This window comes from Cygnus olor, chromosome 13, assembly GCF_009769625.2.
Source record: "Cygnus olor isolate bCygOlo1 chromosome 13, bCygOlo1.pri.v2, whole genome shotgun sequence".
In the NCBI taxonomy this organism is placed as follows: Eukaryota; Metazoa; Chordata; class Aves; order Anseriformes; family Anatidae; genus Cygnus; species Cygnus olor.
In genome coordinates, this window is record NC_049181.1 from 12,307,297 (window position 1) to 12,329,303 (window position 22,007).

Sequence of the window (22,007 nt, forward strand, 5' to 3'; positions counted from 1 at the left end):
TGTACATCAGGTTGTCAAAGGATATTTTTATTAGTTTTTAAATTTCAGCTTTACATTACTATTCCTTACATTAACTCCAGCATGTGTTTTTACTCAGAGCATCAGCCTTCATCTATATTCTGTTTATGTTCTGACAAGACTAGGGATATTGCTTTCTCTAACTTTTGTGTTTGATTATTAGACTTACATGACTTACACTGATATTTATCAGCAAAGCCAGAGAAGCCACTCTGCCTTTTGTTAGGCATCTGCATTACTGTTTTATGTACTGGCTTACAGGTAATAGGACATTAGGACTCCAGCACAATGTTCACTGTATTTGATCAAATTTGTTTGCAAATAGAAATATTCCATTCAAGCTGCATTAAAATAAATCACCTCCAGAGATCTGCAGATAGTGTATTACACATGAGGAAGTTTTATGTATATATTAGTAGTTACCCAGTTCTTTCAGGTATTCATTTGACTTAATACTTTCCAATTAAGTCCACACCTCTTCCTTATCATTAACTGACACCACCACCACCCCTGAATTCCCCTTCCCCTTCAAAAAATAAGAATAAAAAATGAATAAACAAACAAACAAAAACAAAACAAAAAAAGATTACAGAAAAGACTGAGCATTTTCAGGCAATATCACCATTGTTTTCCTTTCCAGACCAATGGTATCTTACACTTCGCATCTTCTTCCCAACTAAGCTTTACAAAATAGCTACTTCAGAGGAAGTCAAATTAAGTGATTAGTGCTGTTCTACCTCCACAAAGTAGATCAAAAATATGAATAATAAAAGCTGCTGTTAATGTTTCCATGTGAGGTTACTACCAAGGATGAGCAGTGCCTGAAACAGGTATGGAGGGAGTTATTCTACACTTGCTCATTCATTTGGAAAATATTAATGAAATTAATTTGAAAACAGTTTTTAAAACAGAAAAAAAAGAAATGTTGATTTTCTTTTAGTCTGGAAGCAACTGGCAACATAGTGTATCATCTGCACTATTTGTAACACCTGGCAGTATCTCCTAAAGCTATAAAAGAGAGCTGCTTGTACAACTGGGAAAGGAGGCAATTTACTGAAATTAGGTAATTCACCACTTGGGAAAAAGTGTTCTGTGCTCTCCTTGGAAAACCCACTGTCTCTCTAAGGAAAGGTAAGGGCATTCTTTGCCTTGTGTTGCTCATTAGCCAAATTGCAGACACAGCTATTCATCTGGTGAAATTTAAGAACAGCTAAACTAGATCTCACAGCTCTATGCTGTATCTTCTGGTATGCTGTTTCCTACTGCAATTAATACTAGGTGTTTCAAAGGAAGGTAGGAGAGCCCCAAGTGACAATGTAGTGGATGATGTGTTAGAGTCCTGCCCATAAAGAAGATTCTTCTCCAGACCAGTAGCATGAGGGTTTCACAACTAGTGACAAACCTCTATCTAAGTAAGTGGAATAACACTTTTTGTTGTTGTTTTCTTGCATTTTGTTTTTTGCCAAAGCTGATCTTTTTGCAGGAAAATTTGCTGTTTTAAAGTTTCAGTGGTATATGAAGAGCTATTTACAATAGTTTCTTTGTCAGAGATTGTATCTAAACTCCATCTGTTTCTCTTCAATTGTGGCTTCTTTCCAGCAGGCACAGCCCCAGTACACTCAGAGAAAAAGGGAGAGGGGTCTGCAGAGCTGCCCTCTCCCTTCTCTCCCACCTCCATGCCAAACCAGTTGGTATAGGTGGGCCCACAGTGTGGGACTGCAGCCAAGGAAGCTCTAACCCCCCCTCCCCCCCCCTTTTTTTTTCCTGAGGATTGTGCCATGCCAAAACATCTCTGCAGATTCAGAAAGAGCAGTACATCTGGGTAACAGCCAGGGATGCTGCAAGCTGCCAGCACTAAGGGCAAGAGAGGGACAGAGGAGACTTACTTGGGAGGCTTAAAACCATCCAAGCTTTCCCAAAGAAATCTAAGCTCAGTTTTGAGCTTCAGCTTTCTGTTACTGACATCACCAACATGTACTTTTATTTGACCTGGATGTTTCCAGCACTCCTCAGCTTCCTTTCAGACTCTTATTTTTAAATAATGCCTCTGAATATCATGAGTTTTCTGGCCAGGACAAGTCTGTCCTTTTTTTGTTTCAAGAAGTCCAGCTCTGTTCTGCAGATGTTCTTCTTCCTACTTCACTCTAAATATAAAACTTGAATTAATTCTGAAAAAAATTACAGAACCTTTTCTTTTTAGCAGCCTGCCGCATTACCATAATTCTTACATTTTTCTGACTTAATGGTAACAGCAAGTACTACAACTGCATGATCTTCCCAAGAAGCAAAATCTGTTAAGTGCTAATTTATTGGTTAGCCATCACTAACACCTTTGTTAACAAAGAGGCAAAGTCAATACCACTTTTCACAATGATCACTACCTCCATGATCAGTTATGTCCCTGTGCCAGCCTTCTGACTGAATTAAAAGGCAATGTGAAGACAAGCGAAGAGCAGTGGATGGTACAATTTTCACTCGTAGCATGAAGCTTTCAAATATTGTCAGCTTAGTATCACAAACAATGTAATTTGATTTGCAACAGAAAAAGCATTCTTACATGGAAGTTTTGCATTTATTATAATTGATTTTGCTGACAACCTTGCTGAAACTGTGCTCCCCAGGTATAGAAGAGCAAAATAACTGTCATGACACAGTACTGGACAGAAATATTTTTATGTTTTAAGTAAAAATAATTTGATTGCAAAATGTCCGCCATATAGAGCACTGTATATATATACACACACACATTCCAAACATGGAATCCACTCAAAATTATGATTCTTATGTCTCTCCTCCACATTAAGCATAATTCCTTCTGTACCTTTGTCTGAGTTTAAACTTTATATTCATATTTTATAACCATATGCAGCCAGTTTATCCTATATCCTGTGGCATACCATTTGACTTTTCAGTGCCAGCATGAATGAATATCTTTTAGAAGACTTAAAAATCTAAACTCTCTCATAACTTAAGTATTTTCAACATTCACCTGCAGTTCATTTAAGTTTGGAGGGTGCAACAGATTTTGACAGAGAGATGCTAGCAGATCTCTAAAAGGCAAGCAAAATGAGTATCATTTATTTCCCTTAAGACTACGGCAAAACCTAAATGCTTCCACTTAGAGCAAAATGATCTGGTCTGAATTTTAAGAACTCCAATTTACCTTTGCTATGCTTCATGCCTGTACAGCTCCAGAGTTATGGATGAAACTAGCCTGAGACTTAATCCCAAGGGTTTACTTCTGTCTCCTCCCAAGTATATGAGTCCTTGAATGCCTCACTCCCTCAATCAGACTGGATTTACCTTTCTAGCCTAGTGGGAATGATAGACCCTAAGCTCCCAATCTTTTGACAGACTGACTAAACCATCTCCATATATATAACAAGGGGAAAAAAATTAAGGCTTCACAGATTAGTGAGCTTGATTTGACAATTCCCATAGGAACTACTTTGTATATAGATTCCATATTTTAAGTGTTGGATATCTTAATGTGTCTCCTGGTGTTTGACCTCCTTCTTCAGAAATAAATGAAGAGAAGCAGGTGTAGTTCTACTCAAGTCTTATTCTCTGTAAATTTTTAAAGCCTCGGGGTCTGGCAAACTCCATCCCAGAGTGTTTAAAGAGCTGACACCTTTAAAACTTTGTCACAGGTGGACACAGTACAAAGAAGAAAATAAGAGACTAAAGATACCATCTATCTACAAAACTGGTAAAGTGAAGCACTGGAATAGGTGTCTTGAAAAGAGTACACAGTAGCCAGTTTGGAGGTCGTCAGGCATAGATTTCTGATCTCTACTAGAATATAGACTTCTACTGAGACTTTTAGCAAAAGTTGAGGTGTACAATGTGTCTCCCTCCCATTTAGATTTCCTGATGATCTCAAATAAATATAGTGTCATTGCGCATTGCCATCTTCCTCCCAGAAACAATGTTCAGACCCTCTGACAAATGGACTATCACATTACTCAATTAAAATACAGAAGCTGTAATCTTCTAGTCAACTAATTTTGTATGGCATGTAGGTATTTAATATCTTTAAGAGCATTCAACAGCTTAAGCTTATCAGAAGTCTGCCAACAGGTCAAAGACTTATTAGAACAAAGTCATATACACAATGAGAATCAGAGCACTTCATTTCTTTATGAAAAGAAGTTAAAAAAAAATCTGTTTTCCCCTATTAAAGAAAGGAAACAAGACTTCGGTGTATCCTCAGCCACTTCTGACTCCTCCTTGCAGTTTGAAGCAACAGCCACAAACACTGCTTCGGACTCACAAAGGCTTTATACCATCAGAAGTACAGAACCACTCTGCTCTTCCTAACTCCTTGCTAAAACAAACTCCCTCTCTTGGCTAACATAACTTCTATACTTCCTTACAAAATTTTTAAGAGACTGAATCATTTTCTGTTCAAAATAAGGAAAATACTTTCAACACTGATCAATGGCCAAAAATTTAATTTGATTTGGAGTCAGTTGAAAATTGCATTACATTTCATATGCAAAGGCCTACGATTGGAGTTTTTTTGTAATTAAAAATGTTTCTGGGTAACAAGGTCAAGATCTGGATGAAAGTTAATTTTTTTATTTTATTTTTTTAATTTTTATGTTTTTACAGCTGGAGTAAATAACAAAAATAAAGGCATTCCCTCCCAGTACCTCATTTGTTTTCATCTCAAATAGGAAAAGGCATTATCTTTCAGACTATAAAAGCCTCTCTTCTACTTCATGGTCTATATGGGAGATGACGAAGAATCAGATTTCTAACAGAATCTGTAGCCCTGTGAACCAGCTGGTGGAAATTACACGAGTTCATATATATTTTGATCCTTTTTGAAAGGTACAGAAGAAGAGAGGAGTCCTTGACAGCCAATCTGGCCAGGCATTGACAAAGCCTAAGCCCTGCCAGTCCAGGACTCATTCACAAAAACATTTCCCAAACCCTGTGATGCTGCAAGATACAGGAACCTAAAGGGTTACTCCAGACTGCCCTAACTCAGACCAGCCTCCTCAGTCATATTTGCAACCTCATTTAACTGTTTCTCACAGACTTGGAGTCCTCTGTAAAATTTTAGGCTGTTATGCACTCAGGAAAACAAACAAAAAACAGATTTTGATTTAACTTTTAAAATAATGTTCTATTCTAAAAACGTTCTATTTTCTTTTCCTAGCACATCTGCTTTTGTGATACTTTTCAAGGCCCACAGGGTGTTGTAACAGTGATGAATATTTACATGTGCACTGCATTTGTCTGCCATTAATACCAAATGACGTTTATAGCAATGGTAACGCACAGTGGTCTCTGCTTCCTTTCTAAACAATTTAAAGCAACCTCTTTTCAGAAAGCTAACAAAACACAGAAACAAAAAGAAAAGTTATAGCACGCAAAGTTCAGTTCACAGGTAAGCTAGTCAACACGTCATACCCAGAAGGATGTCTTTCCCCACCCCACCCCCTAAAAAAAACAGAATAAGATAATTAATTATAACAGACAAGCCAATGAATGCAGTTGTGTCTGGACTTTTGGAACAAAATTTATACAGCATGTCACAAAACCTTACTGTAAAATATAAATCCAGGACTTGTCTTGAATGCAGCACAGGTAAGGGAAGCAAACAGTGAGTAATAACAGCAGTCCAGCAAGCAGGTGAGGGATACTGAATGAGAAACAATAGCATAGAATGCTACAGACCGTAGGTGTTAGGGTTGAGAATCATTGTTACACTCTTGATCCTTTTTCTTCACCGTTGTCTGAATACTGATTACACAGCTCAATTTTAAGGGCACAGTTTCAGATTATGGAGCATTATAGGCCTATCTTCCCTAGATATTGAGTAAAGTGACTCATGAATTTCTCATTAGAATGATTTTCCATATAAACATTTGTTTTGTTTTACAAAATAATAATGTACAGAAAGTTTATTTTACCCTAAATATCCTTTACTCTACATATATGAGAAGGTTGCAAACTACAAAGAGTGGTGGTGAAAAGGATCCAAGATCATGATAGTACCAGGCAAAAACTCAGTGAATAGAGACAAAAATATGTTAAGCAGAAGCATAGAATAGGTATCAATGTCTGGTATTCAAAACTGAATTAAACAATAACTGGGAGAAAAATTTTATGTTGTCAATGGCATGAATTATATTTAATGTTTATGTACAGCAGGGTAGTGTCATTACAAATTTTCTCTCCAGTAAGCAATAAAAGTTGTTTGGTTGAATGGGTGTCTGAGTATATGCTAATAATTGTTAAGACACTCTGGCTGAAAGTTTGACAGAATGGTACAGCTTCTGAAAATGTTAAATTACAGCAATATCAGAAAAGAAGTCCTGGGGAGAAGAAATGGACTCAAATTCATATCTCCATAAGGGAAGGTCAGAAGCATGATCTGAGGTACAATTCTAAGCCCTAGTAAAATCTACTTGAAAGGGAGACATTATGTATGCTCTAAAATAAAAATAATATATAATTTTTTTTCAAAGAGAGGAAAAGGAGGAAAAGGAAGGAAAAAAAAAAAGAAAAAGAAAGAGAAAAGAGGAAAAAAGAGAAAGAAAAAGCTTCAAAGTTCCTGGAGTATTAGATAGGAGATTATCTAAATAGGAGACAGAAAGATACAGGGAACCAGGCGCTATTCAACTGCTCACAAAAGTACTTGTCGCATGCAAAAAGTTACCCAGCTGGGTTATATGTGCCATGCAAGATGCACTTCAAAAGGCCTTGCAAGAACAGGAGATAAAAAGACGAGGGCATACCAACATTTTCAACTTTATACAGAACTTTAAAATTCCCGTTTAAACGTACTTTGAGGTAGGAATTAGCTTGCTTTTACTGTACATTTGTTTCAGTTAAAGTCCTTATTTTTTCCTTCTATCAGTATGCCTAACTACAGCGTTTAGAAAAACGACAAATTTCAACTGTTTGCAATAATCAATATTTCATATCAATGTTGCGTGGTTTAAATTATTAAAAAAGGTCAATTTCCGCTAGATACCAGTATTATTTCCATGGGGAAAAAAAAAGAAGTGATGACTGTTGCTTTCCAAAGCTTCCTCATACTGATTTCACTTGGAAAGGAATACCCCTTCATTCCCTCATGCAGAACAAGGTAAACAGCTGGACAAACATTCTAGTCCTATTTGGACAAAATACCCAATGGAAATCATAGTGGTTTTGTTTTTTGTTGTTGTTGTTGTTGTTGTTTTTTGGTTTTTTTTGAGAAGCATACTGACTTTTTGCAGATAGTCTCTGTCTAACTGCTAGTCCTGGGGGACAGACATCAACAATTCCCCAGTCAGCCACCACAGCTGACAGCAGCTGGGGGACAGCTAGTTATAAGAGAAAAATGTTGGGATAGGCACCATACCTGAAAAAGCAAGCATGGGTCTGCTTCATAGGAAGAGAAATAAAAGAAATGTCCAGACAGCTTTCTTACTCAGCCACTTTTTTTTTTTTCATGCAGCTTTGTCCATGTTCAACTAAAAAGCAGTATTAAAGTTTTATGAAAATATTGAAAATTTAATGTCAAAACAAAGTATTAAAATAGAGATGAATGAATGTACATATAAAAACTTTGTGGCCTTATATATGTAACATAGTAGAAAGAGATCTCTTAGTGTGTCGCAGACTACAACTCCAATATTCCTCACCAATATTTCATAGAAATGTTACTTTTGATATAACGTGATATGCCTTGGAAAGTCCAACCAGTTATGCCTGCGGTGGAGTCTTTGCTGAGAACAACAATACAGACTGGAATTTGAAGACTGGGGATCTTTATTTATTTATTAACTCAGTGATGACTGGATTTCCAGTCCTGTATGTCCTTTAAAAATATTTGTAAATCGGAATTGTATCAGTGAATGCTTTTATCTTTGCTTGGACAATTCAGAAAGGCGATGTGTGACATATCTTAGTTTTAGAGAGAAAGATAAAGATATTTGTCTTATTTGAGCCTTTTTTGCACTTTTTCAGAGGCAAAAGATTTATAAATAAACTCTTTGTTGTGTCAAAACTCTCTAAAAAGCTTTCATTCTATTTTAGGTACTAAAGTCTTGCAGTGATGCTGTTAAACAATAAAGCAAACTTTTATATTTACCTCATTGTAATCCCGGCAGAATCTGTACAAGGCTGTGCAAACAGACCTATTTTAAGTAGCACCATCAAATTCTACAAGAAACTAAAATACAGGTGTTACCACCTTTTATCAAGGGTGAAAATCCCTATTAAAAATATATAAGAAAAATGGTTAAATAATCACGAAGTTCATAAATCTATTTGCGTGTGTTTTCCCAAAATTATAGTTGCAGGAAAAAAAAGCCCACTCTCTATTTTTACACAGACCAAAGCTGCAACTTGCCATTAGCATAGTCAAATACCAGCAGACTGAACTAACAGAATGGACCAGCTTAACAAGCTGCTTGACATTGATCTTCTTCTTGTTAACTAATTTGAACCCTTGTCTCTTCATTTGGCTTTCATCTTTAATTTTGGATAAAATTCATTTGCAAGCATCTTGTTCCTGATGCATACTTCACCATATAATGTAATTAAAAATCTGACCACTTCACTGCCTGTTCTCAGGACGGACAAGAATATACTTATGCATTGTACTTTGCTGTTTCCCTTCCCACTGCAATGAAAAGGGACCTTATTCAAAACCTACTGAAACCTAAATCAATGGCTAATTCATATGACAATAATATAAATGATCATTTATTATTTCAGTCTACTTGTTTTACATTCAGTATCTTCTGTAAATGATTTACAGTTGATTATATCGGAACAGTCACTGGCTGGGGGGAAATCAAAGGGAAAGCGTCTGCACAAAACTTTAGAAAAATATACATACACACACAAATGCTTCTCCTCAGCATAAAATATCCTTTTATCTCATTTGCATCCTGATAAGTCTCAAGTCAAAAAATGGAAATGCAACAAAAACTGTATTTCTGTATTTATAAGCATTTTCCTATGAACAGAAATCTACAACCAGGTCCAAAGACCAACGTGTAGCAATTTAATAAAATCCTAAAGCAGGTCTGTTTCTTAGGATGGATAAAAGATACAACAATCTGACAAAAAATATTTCGGTTTCAAATAAAATCAAGGGTAAATGAAGAAATTTGCTTGCATATATGATGTAGGCAGATATGCAAATCATTTCTTATGAATAAAAGTAATCAAAATGCAGGGTTAAAACAGAAACTTCCATTACAGATCCTACCCAAAGTCACATATCCCACAATATACCTGACTGGACAGGTAAGAACTGGAGGCGTTCCTTGCTTGCCATATATAATGAAAGGCACATATATGCAAAGATTAAGCACTTCTTGTAAATAACAATTTACTCCATAGTAGGAACCTTTCTGCAATAATCCTGGATTACAGCAAGTGTGCTAGAGATACACAGGCAATGAATGAGATGTTTAGAATTGCTTTCTCAAGGGCACGTCTTGCACAGTAAGCCAAAGAGACATCTTTCTATGCCAGAACATCCAGTACTCCAACTTATATTCCATACAATAGCAGAGTACTTGTAGTTTACAATTTACCTGATCATGTTTACTGTCATATTTTTATAAAGAGCTATATGCATATCTGGGATGCATATTTTGTCACCAGCATGGGAACAGTATTTTTCTCGGGGGGGCTGGGGGGGGGGGGGGGGGAAGCACTCCAGTAGCAATCATGTCTTCAGGACGGACCTCTTGATCTCCTGTAGAAATTGGGAATTAAAGACTGAAAATGCGAGGGCAAAACAAAAATACAATGCAATTACTTTTGGTGCTGAATGACATGGACATAACACAGCACCTACAATTCTGCTGATACTCTCAAAAACTCAAAACAGAATATAAAAATAACATGAGATAGATAAGATAAAAGAAACGAGAGCTCTTGCAAGAAGCTGTTTTTATGAAATCATCTTGGGAGATCCTTAGCTGATTTGACCTGCTGAAACCAATACTCTGTCCTGTATGTCAATGGTTAAAGTGGATGGGATTGTACTGAAAAAAAATATATATTGAAAGATGAATAGTCAGTTTTTAATCAGACAGCCTTCAGTTAAAATGAAAAAACAATGCTGTGGACAGACCTCTCTCATTCTGAATAGAGGAAGTTTTCAGAATTATGTTTTTCATATTTAAGGCCTTCACAGACTTTAACTAGGTCTTAGCGTCATGGAGCGGACATTACTTATTCTTAAAAGGGAGGTTAGGACACTAAAATGTCTCTTACTGGAGATCCAAAGATGTGCAACAGCTACCTACATCCAGCCCATGCAGCCCGCACACAGCTCTCCATGCTGTCTCAGAGCACTCAGCAGGGGTTGGATTGGCAACACCGACAGCCCTTCTCCAGCACAGCTTGCTGTGAATGTGTTCATTCTGCCTGAAATCACTCAAGAGGCAGCAAGCAGCCCGGTTAAGTGCACTGACCTCTGCCAGTCAGGGTGGGAGGGAAGACAAACTGGGCAATCTCGTCTTTAGCTGGCACAGCTTCTGAAAGATGCAGTCATGGCTTTAATAAATCAGTAGTTACAAATTTGTGCTTTAACATATTCTCAAACAATTACACATGCAAATAGTGTTGCATTTGCTGTTGTTCATCCATCACTGGTACACAGAGCAATACCATTAGGTGCTAGACTCACCACATAAGAGACTACACTAGCAAACACATAGTTTGCTAGTGGAAGTAGTGTGGCTGGTTCCAGTTCAGTCACAAACATTCTGACATTTATTTTGGCCGTGGAAGTTAACACTTATGCCAGAACTATCAGCAGCTCATTCCCCAGTTGTAACTGTAACAAAGAACCTGCATGATCATTTGTTTTATTTTCCAGTTGAAAATGACAATCAAGTGACAACACACTTTTCACCAGGAAGCTAATAATATTTCAGAAAAGCAGTCGGATACCTTTTTTCCTCTTTTTGAGATAATGGCATGTTGTATTACATACAGTGGTATTTATCTATTACCACTACTTCTTGTTAGGAATGTATTACAGTGTGGGACCGTACAAACTAAAGCTAGACATTTCTATTAACATATTTGATTAGAAATGTTAAAAATTTTAATTGCGACTTGAAGTAAAGCAGCTAAATCAAAAACTAGGTGTCTGTTTTGCTTGAATGAAGAAATACCTACGCGGGAAAGGAACTGAACAGCAAGCTGGGAGAACTCATTTCCAGCAGACCTCCTGAAGAGTGGACGAGAGCAGTGAAGTAGTAATGAAACCATGGCCTTGTGTAAGAACTTTAGTCATTCTAAAATAATTTTGGCTACAAGACTACCAGACTCATGCCACTCTTTTTTTTTTCTTCTTCTCCTTTTTAAGGTAATGGTTTTCTCAATCATTAAATTAACTGAAGAACTCATGAATCCCACAACCTTCATTATCTTTAACTGCCTGCTAAAACAAGATCCAACCTAATAGTAAAATCTTTTGTCACTATTTATTAAAAGCGGTATTTAAGAGATAATAGCTGTTTTCAGGGATTTCAAATAACTGTTTTCTAGATGCAAAATTGTACTTGTGTGCATGCTGGCCGTAGATACCCAAATATGCATCAAACTGAGAAGCAGAAACACTCATTAGTGCATTGCAGAGACACCTGAATGCATTAGTCCAGAAGCAGCACAGAATTAAGTGCAGCTCTTCCACTTTTAGCACTGTAGTAACTTCTGCAGTTGGTAACGGAGGTTACAAGCACTGCTGCATTTAACTGAACCTTTGGTTCAGATTCAATGTTCACCCTTAGCAACAAAGCATGAGAAATGCATGCAGCATGCTATGCCTTGGAATGAAGAGAAGGGAAACAGCATTGCAGGCATCCTGTAGTCTCCTAACTAGTCTGATAGGATACTGCAGACAATATTGTTGTAGTCAGAAAGAGCTTCCTCTCAACTCCATTTGCTGATCACATTAAGAAAGTCAAATCGTAACTAACAGTTCTAAAATCATAACTAGCAGTTCTCCCTACCAAAGCTTTTGTCTGGTAACAGTCTACATGTAAGCTTTAAGAATGTTTAAACATTGATCTTAAAATAACAATTCACTCCTGGAATTGAAAATTAGGAAGGGAAATGGTGCCAAAAAAAGCTTGTATTTGAGGTCTGTGCTGATTCATCCAGCTGAAGATTTAGCCACTGACTGAAGAAGTATACCAGACAATGCATAAAGGATGATAAATGCAAACAGGGGATACAGGGGATAAAAGCTGGAAGAACACCAAACAACTCCTTAAGCTACAGGATGTACTATCACTGCCACTTGCAACAATTTTGACACAGCTTATTGTGAAGAAAGTTGAGATGTTCTTTATAACATCAATATAATAATGATAAAGAGCAACTAACTTGAAAGTCAAGCATAGATAGCCAAGAAACATCTGGTCCATATGAATCATCACAAAGCTGGACAGAGAAAAATGAAACAAAGCAACACTAAAAAGTACTTGGTTCATGCAAAATCATTATGGGTCTGCGAGTAAATCCTTTGGGTTACTCGTGCAATTGGATGGATAGCAGTGATGAAGAAAGGATACCAGTGGTTTGTAACCACCTCTCCTTCAGAATATAACCAGTATCTCAGCATTTTTTGGAAACAGCAGCATGGCCAAATGCTTTCTACTTCCCCCTTCAGCAGACAGGTCCTACAGAGATTTGGCACAAGACAGGGAGTCCTAGGGAACTCTGCAGGTTTTGTCCTTCTGCACAGTTGACAGACAGATTTCAACTGCATGAGTCTTGTAGTTTATTCCAGAACTTGCCCAAAGTAATTTTTTTCTCGTCTTAATCTGCATTTTCATAAATTCACACAATTTTTATCTCTTGGTGCTCCTTCCAAATGCTGATGTACTCTCCAGAAAGAAAATAAATCACATCACTGCACTGTAAATAACCAGAGCTACTGAAAACAGACCCCAAATAAATGGATAAAGACAGTATCAAAACAAAAAATTTCACAATTACAGTTTTGTGATTCCCAAACATAAGCAATTCTATATGCTACAGAATTAATTGCTATAGTGGATTTATGACTCTCATGAGCTGATTGTTACATACTAGTTGCAAATGACTGCTTAGAGTGGACTTACAAAAGGCTATCAACAGTGAAAAACATTCCAATGCCAAGTTTGAGTTCTGATTCTCAGTCAGGATGACTGATAACGTTATGGCCTCCAGAGGTAACCCAAGCCTTGCCATACAGACAGCTGAACTGCGAAGTGAAGCTCTATGCTTTAAGGTAACCTTCTACTTTGAAACATAAATCTGTAAAAGCAGCACTTAGAGAAGCACCTTTACTGCTTACACAGTTAGAGTAAGGGCAAACTGGAAGGGACAGTAATCTCACGAGTGATCCTTAGAGAACACATTTTTGTTGTGGCTCAGAGCCACAGGGCACGGTGGGCTAAAGCTGTGTACCCAGGTGATCAGTACTTGCAGTGGGACAAGAGGAGGCAGATGGGAAGACACAGGATCAGGTCATCTGTTACAGCAGCCTCAAGGATGCTGTAACCTACACCAGAAACCGATTTCACTGAGTCATTTACAGCACACTCCTCACTAGCTGCTCCAGAAAAATAAAGATCTTCAGTTAGTGCCCACCTGGGAGGTCAGCATAGAGCAGCCAGTGAGCCGTAAATTCACTTCCTAACGGCTGGTGGAGTAACTTTCACAAGTGTCCCAGGCTGTCTGAATGACCAGAGCCATGCACTAGGAAAACAAGGTGCTGTTTCTCATTTTGGAGGTATTTTTCTTTCCCTTCAGTCTGTCCCAGCCTTTTGACTGTAAGACCCTCGGGGCAGGGAGTGTCCTTTTTTTTTTTTCCTCAATGGTATGACTCTGCTTGTGGGAGAACTGTATAGCTATTTCTCAAAGAATATTAAGTACAAAAAGCTGGACTGACAACATAAAAGCTTAAGAACAACACAATCATTATAACTGCAATTCAAAACCACCTAAATAGGGTAAGGCAGCCATTTTGAGGATTTTCATCAAAACAGCTCTTCAAAGCCTAGAAATACACACTGCCTCACTTCATAAACCATTTGAACATTTCCTTTTACTCAAAACCCCAAGGACCCTTCTCCAGAAATACCCATGGTGCCAATGGGAACCTCCCTAAACCAACAACAAATTTGCTATCTTGCTGGACCACATCTGAAGAAAAGTGTCATACAGCTCAGAAATGCAGGGTAAAATATTACACAGGAAAAAATTCTGAATACTGATGTCTACGCACTTGGTAGACTGGGGTGTCTGTAACCAATGCACCTCTACCTGGATAATACAGCAGTTTCACCAAGGTAAAAAAGTCTCCACATGCGCATATGGGATGCTGCATAACCGGATACAGCAGCAATCTTCTGTGGCTAGTTAATATGACTATGTACAAATACAGTTATTACTTTACTTGTCAGTATTAACACAGATGCTCCTACATGTACACAATGCTGAAAACGATGGGCTGCACACTGCTTTAATATAAAATGCACAACACTAACGATTGTAAGTGATCTTCTGTTTCATCTTTCTTTTCCATATGTGAATATGGATCTGTTAATTGTTATCTTATTTATTATTTACATTGCAATAATGCCCCAAGACCAAATCCATATACTTTTCTGCTAGAGTGGACATTATTTCTGAATGTGTCCCTTAGCAGAAAATTCTTCTACAGGGTTTTGTACAGCATTTAATGTGAAGCTAAAAGACAACTGAGAATGGCTGGGGTCTCAGTTACTGAACTCACTGCCTACTATATTTTCCAGTAGCATCTTATTCTTCTCTGCACTTGCCTCCTCCCAATAATCATCTGTTATCTCTCATTTCATGAACATATTTTTAATCTCCTTGGGGTACAGATTATCTTTTAGTTTTTTTTATGGTATAACACTTTCTGACCATGACTAGGGCACCTTAAAGCTGTAAAAATAGCAAAAAAACAAGGCTAAATTCAGTGTAATCACAAAGCTTACAGAAGTTAATAGCTTTAGCCACAGCTAAACCCAAGGTTGAAGGCAGTCTTAGTATACTTGTTCATTAAGCTACAGAACTTTAAAGTCACAAGGCCATCTACATTTCTAGAGGAGAACATTAATTAGCTTTGCATGGGGGCCACTGTTTAGCATAAAAACCAACAATTGTGCTGACAGTACAATACAGCTGCATAAGAGCCAGTGATTAAAGCGTAGGCAGAAAATAGTGTTGGGTAATAAATGTTAGAGCAGCTACTAGCTGTTTGCAGTAATTCAAAATCATAAGAAACATATAATTTATGGGTTAGGTACATTTCAAAAAAAAAATTGAAAAAATCAGACTTTGATCTGGTGAGATGAAGGGCTAATCTAATCATCCTGGGGTTGGTTTGACAAGCAGACGCTGATTGCTCCTTCTGGAAATAAGAGAAAAAAGGGAATTTATTTCAATTTAAATTTACTTAAATTTAAATTTATGAAATGAAACTGGCTGTATTTTGTTGTTTTCTCAAGCTGGCTGAAAGAATGCAGCAACAACATTTCATAGGATCATGGTTTTTTTTGATGGCAGAGTGTCAAAACACATGTTGACAGTTTCATTTTGACTAGTTTAAGGCATTTGCTTTCAAACTGTTGACATTTACATTTTATCTCAATTGGGTATAATGTCAGAAAAAATAATGTTGTATAAAACCTTGTGTTTTTTGTGTTTTTTTTTTTTTTTTCAGTATCTGTCTTTTGTGAAAAATTCAGTTTCACAACCTAATTAAATATAAAATCAATTTTTCAAGTTTCAGAAAATAGTCTCTTTTAGTACTTTCACTTGAAAGTTCTTGAGATGCAAGCTCCAATTCCATATGTTTGCTCACATGGGTATACAGGTCATGTACAACAACTTCAGGACTGTGCCTTTTAAAGCTTGTATTTTTTTTTCAGATAGTTGGATAACTTGGAATGACTGAAACTAAGGAAAGTATCCACTGAAAGCTGGATATTCACAACTTTCAGCAAAGCAAAAGAATTTTCACTGCAAATGCTGTTTTAAATTAACATAAAACGAACAGGAGAAGAAAGTATTACCTGTGGTTTTTTTATTTTTTTTTCTGGATTATTCAGAGTACTTATGATATATCTTGATTTAAGATATATTAAGCATCTACTTATGCAATTAAAAAAAAAAAAAAGTCCAATACATGCAGGGGAAGAAGTGAATGGAAAAGCTTCTGTATGATGATAGCTATTATTTAAGGATGCTAAAATAAAAGGATAATTACTTTTAGAATGGAAGTTAAGCTCCTGGTATACTTCAAAAGAGAGGTCATGCAGGTGAAGTGCTTTTGACAATATTTTTCCCATGCTTTGAGCACATCCTGCTAACCACCTAATGAGGTGCCTTTCTAGTATGAACTGTAGGTCAGAAAAATCCCTGATAAAAGTTATGATTCTCTTTTTGAAAATCTGTGGGTCAAAGAGGAGGCATGACATGACTGCATAACAAGTTTGTACTGTAATGGTAATTTGGGCTATTTTCCTGCCTTTCCCACTCCGAAGTGGTACATTGTCAATCTTCTTACACATCATCTATGACAGTAATTTGCTTGCCTGCTAGCAGATGAAAATCTTTCTATTACAAGCTGTATTTAATAAAACCGTCTATCTCTGCCTGTTAAGCCTCTTGGGCTCATTTTTGGTATTGAAATGTATTTATTATGCTAAAATAGGTGTGCCTTGGACCCTCAAGCTGAGAGCTATTGTCACCCTCACACCCATTTGAAGCCAAAGCTGACAACATTAAAAAAGTGCAGATAAGGCTACCAGCACACAAAGGGCTCTGACTACACCGAGAATCCATGCCACACAACTTTGAGTCTCAGTCTGGCATCCCATTCCAGAGGCTAGAATTTCTCAACTTCTTCAGCTGGAAAATCCTTTCTGAAAATAAGGTAACACATTGCATCCTATTCACATTGACTATGGAATCTATATATCTATATTAATAATCTTTTATAGATTGTGTGTTATAACAGGTTAACTAAATGCTTTGTAGGGTACAGATAATACATCCATTCTAATTAAAGAGTTACTACATCTCTTACAGAAATTATTACTTCATCTTATCACTCCCACACAAAACATCTAATACGTTTTAGGCAAAATATGAAAGAGATGATTACAGATGAAAAAACACATTTCTGCATATTTCTTGAGTGCATCTGTCACTTGGGTGTATTTACATCTCCCTATCTTTGTTTGGTTTTGGTCTTTTAAGCTGAAATGTCTTATATTTGCCTTTTAAATCAAACAGAAGTTTTTGAAGTCTCAAGAATCTCCAGGGTCAAGAAAACCATTTTATACCAAACTATCCTCTCAGCTGACTTGGGAAGAAAATGTTAATCTATCAGCTGAAAAAAGACACAGTTGAGCATGCAGCCTCTCATTGACGGTATCATGAATATAACCCACAGTGATGCTGCTCTTTAATTTACTCTTCCCCATCTATTTTCTCCACCTGGATTCCAACCAGACAGTTGTTTCTCTGTGAAATTGGAAAGGCAAGATTAAATCAAGGCCAAATTCAGTTGTTACCTCTGACAGTTGCCCAAGAAAGCAGAATGTTTTCTTAAACTGAGCTTTGACATTGGATTCCCACACCAGCTGCACAAGTTGTTCTGTCCTGGTAGTTGTTGACAGCAGCTATAAAAAGCATCATATATTCATTTTTCAAAACTGTACTTATAAATCAGACTTCCATGACAGCTGGACCAGACATTTTCCTGTCCTCATTGCAATGTGCTTAAGGGAAGAATAGGAGACGGAAGAGACAAAAGCAAACATTATGCAGTTCTGCTCTTGGGTCATCTATTCTCTAACTCTACATTTCTCATTCAAAATTATGTGACAAAAGGCCCAACACTTAGCAGCACTATTAATTGAAAAGAAGGCCAACATCTTGAAGGAGGAGGAAGAAACTTCAGTCTGGTTTTCCAAGCAAAAAACACCATAACATTTATTTGTCAACTGTAGCTGTAACTACTTTTGCTATGCCTGTATTTGAAAACCAGAAACTAGAACAGTTTGGAAATTTAATAAGGAAGGAGGGATTTTGACCAAAGAACGCAAAAAAACATACTTTTCACAGAGATATGCTAGTTCTGATGAAGTTTTTTTTAATTTGTTTGTTTTGGGGAAAGTCTTTTTATGTCATCAGACAGGTTAAAACACGAAGGGAAGAATAAAAAAAAAAAAGTTCAAATAGCCAATAGGTCTGTCACTGGAGCAATTATCTGAGAGAAGGGGAACCCAGGTTCAACCCTCTGCTTGGTTAGAGATTCTAAGTTCCTTACACAGGTTTTCTTCTATTTTAAAGCATAATTTTTCACTCACTGTCATGAAAAATGTATATGATCTCAGTTTCTTCTCACTGCAGAATAGAAATGTCAACACCCCATGGATTGGAAGAGCAGCATCTCATCTAGCTTATGGACAGCTAGATCCGGAATGTACCAGGAGGCTGATTAATAGACCTAGTTGGGTGCCAGGATGGAAGTAGGCTGCAACGACTGATGATTTATAGTCACTTCTATGTCACAGGGATCAGCCCCTCCCTGTTCAAACTTGTCCTAAACACAAGGCTATCAAAAAATACCAACAGCTCCATGACTAGCACTTTTGTTTCTCACTCCCTTACATCTGATAGTTCTTCTTTTAACATCAACACCCTCAAGGGAAATGATAGGAAGCTCTTTAATATTCTGCAGAATCCCAGCTCATCTCATCTCTGTCTCCTACGTAAGGAGACATTAGAAGGTCTTTGCAAAAAAAAGCAAAGGCAACAACACAGGAGACAGCGTGAGGATGATGCACTTTCCCTTGAGCAGTGCCATTTTGCTCTGAGCATTAGATTACCAGCTGCTACTTGTTACTGAATGATCAAGGAGATGTACAAAAAGCAGGTTTTGTGTTTTTTTGTTTGTTTGTTTGTTTGTTTTTCTACAGGGGACCAAGAGATTATTTGCTGTGCCTTCTGTAATCATCAGTGTAATAGTGATCTTGAGATAAAGCCAACACTGAGCTTCATACATGGATTTGACTACATCTAACATGTTTGGAAACTGAAGCAGCAGCATCTCCTCCACGTCTCAAGGGGCATATTTAAGCACAAGCAAACATCTCAACTGGTCTATACAATCTTCCTGAAGTAATTCGTATGTTCCAGCAGAAGCATCATATATACTTCCTACATTTTAAGGTGTAAGGTGACAAGAAGAAGGTTGTAATAAATTAATGTTAATTTTCTCTTTGCCCAGCCATTGTATTTGAGTAGGTGTTGGATGTACTAATTCATAATTTTATATTTAAATGCCATCAAGGGTGCCTAGACACTTATTTACTTATACACATAGGTAAATAAGTTAATGCAATCTCATTCATCAACTAGATGCCCTCAAATTACTTTAACATTTGTAGTCATATGAAAAATGCATGCCCTCCCATGCCACAGCTTCAGTCTGTTGGCGGCTGGCTATAAAGATGTCAGCTAGCTGAGCTGCTTGTGTGCACTGCAGAGCACTACAGATGTTGAATTGATGTCCCCAATGCTAAACAAAACAACTAAATATAGCAGCAAGACTAACACAGCCACATTCCAATCCCAACAACAGTTGTAAAACAAACAATTATGAGTGTTCAGCTACAGATAACTAGCTAAATCCCTCACCACAGTGGAATCGCTTTCCTTGTTTGAGGACTGGTGCATTCTGAACCATCTCACCTGACATCACAGAGCTATAGTTTCTAAATTAAGTTTTCTCTCTATGCTATGGAGAAGTAATTGTAATTTAGTTAGTTCAAATGTCAAAAATGAGAATATTCCTCTGAAATCCTTTCGCATGTTGTTTGCATGTTAAATGGAAAGTGCTTAATCTGCTGCCCTCACAGAAGTTTTTGCATATGCTAGAATCATTTATTCACATTCCAAATCCTCTAATTAAGAATAGAAGAGTGATGATACAAATCATAATTCCTAGAATTAACAGAGTGTCTGATACTCACAGCATCATGCAAATCTTAACAAGTTAACCCATATAAGAATTCGGTAAGGTAGAGGAAATAAACACATGTCAAAAAAAAAAACAAAAAAAAACACAAAGAAGCCAACAGTTGGGTAAGACTATTTTGCTAATAAGTGCAGGAATGCACTCCCACACAAGTATTACCAAATCACTGATTCTAGTGGCTCAACATTTTTCCTTAAAATATTTTCATTGTTGCATTAAGTTTTGAGGTATATCACATATCTTTCTATACGGCAATCAGTGAAGCAGAAAATCATGATGTTAAGACTCGTACTACAAGGAAAAAACAACAGAGAGGGTGAGGATTCTGGAATAGCAAAGAGCATTTTCAAAAATATGTAAATATTACACAGGAAGAAGATTAGATTAGTTAATTTATCAAAAAGAAAGTCAGTAGGAGAATTGATTACAATTTACAGTAATTACCACAAGAGGATGGCCTCTGACAGGAAACACATTTATGCAGCCAAGAAAATAATGACAAGATCCAAGACAGGCTGAATTTAAAGCTGAAATTGCATATAGAATATTTTCTTTCCCCAGGAAGGAATTTTATAGTTTTTTTTTTTTTTTTTTTTAAATGTTGAAACCGCATTTTAGGGCTTTTTAAACTACTTGAGCCATTACTTGTTCTTGACCCAGCCAAAACCAATCCACTGCCACCAACAGGAAACCCAGCAGTTTAGGTAGAGTGTAACTACATTCAGATACCCAGCTAGTCAGGTTCTTATTTAGACTCCATATCGAAGACCAAAGTACCAATGAAAGTGATTAAGTTTCCAAAGTCGAAGGAGCTGCCAAGGATTTCTGATGCTTCTCTTAGTCCTATGCTATAAAGCGATTAGAAAATTTGTGCATTCTTTTGCAACAATGGAGACATCATAGAAAAGTATGGCAAAATGGGATTTGGTTGGTGTTGCTATGAATATACTTGAAGTAGGAGGAAGCTGAAAATGGGCTGCTAAAGTGACGCCCCTTGGTCCCTGAGGTTTCTGGTTTCTGTAGCAAGATTTTAAATTCTGGTGAAAAAGCAGTTCTAGACAACTCATAGTTGGACTGGATGATTTTAGAGGTCTTTTCCAACCTAAATAATTATATATATATATATATATATATACATATATATGTATATAAAGCCTGCAGCTAATGCTTACCAAAACCTTGAAAGAACTATCCTTAATGATTTAGCCAAACTGCCAATACTAAAAATACTAAAAAATCATTTACAGCACTTGTTTTATTTTCAGATATGCAAGTAGTTGTTTATTTCAAAAGAAACAAATCAGGAATCAACAAAAGCTGTACTGAATGTGGCCATTCTCTGTTTTTGAAGGATTTAGCGTGAGGATGGCAGACTTTCCAGCAGTCAGCACAAGAGCAATGGTAGCCCAAAAACAGTGAAGTGCTTTGGGTTTCAGTTTGAACAAGCATGCCCATTTTTTTGTTTGTTTGTTTTAAGAATTTATCAAGATACTTGTGCCACAGCCAAACTGTGGACCAGGCATCTTTCAGGCATCTTTGCAACCATTCACCATTTGGAGTGTATTTCCCTCATTCACTTGAAATACTGCGAGACCATTGTTCTGATGTACTTTGAAAGAGTAGAAAACACATAAGGTCTGCATTTAAGAAGCAAAGACAAAGCTTCTCCTCACTCGAGGACTTGCAGGAACAACACTGGGTTCCTAGACCTGCCTACTTTCCCATCAAAAGTGGAGACAATGCATAGATGAATGCATGCACAGTGCTGAGCATACAGTGAATAGCAGAAATGTATTCAAGAGTACAATCTTCTCACCATAGCAGATTTGGTAGAAAAGGCATCAGCACTAATGTTTACTCCCACCGCGCTTTCATGTTTGTTCCTTATAAATGCCAACACTTGTGACAGTTATCTGAACTCAAAAAGCTATTTTATTACTAC

General features: G+C 37.0%; 1 long non-coding RNA gene across 1 annotated transcript in view; it reads right to left on the bottom strand.

Annotated features, from left to right (window-relative positions):
• Positions 1-22,007, bottom strand: part of LOC121077479 — a 156,730-nt gene that overhangs the window by 8,737 nt on the left and 125,986 nt on the right. The gene's annotated exons all lie outside the window — the stretch shown is intronic.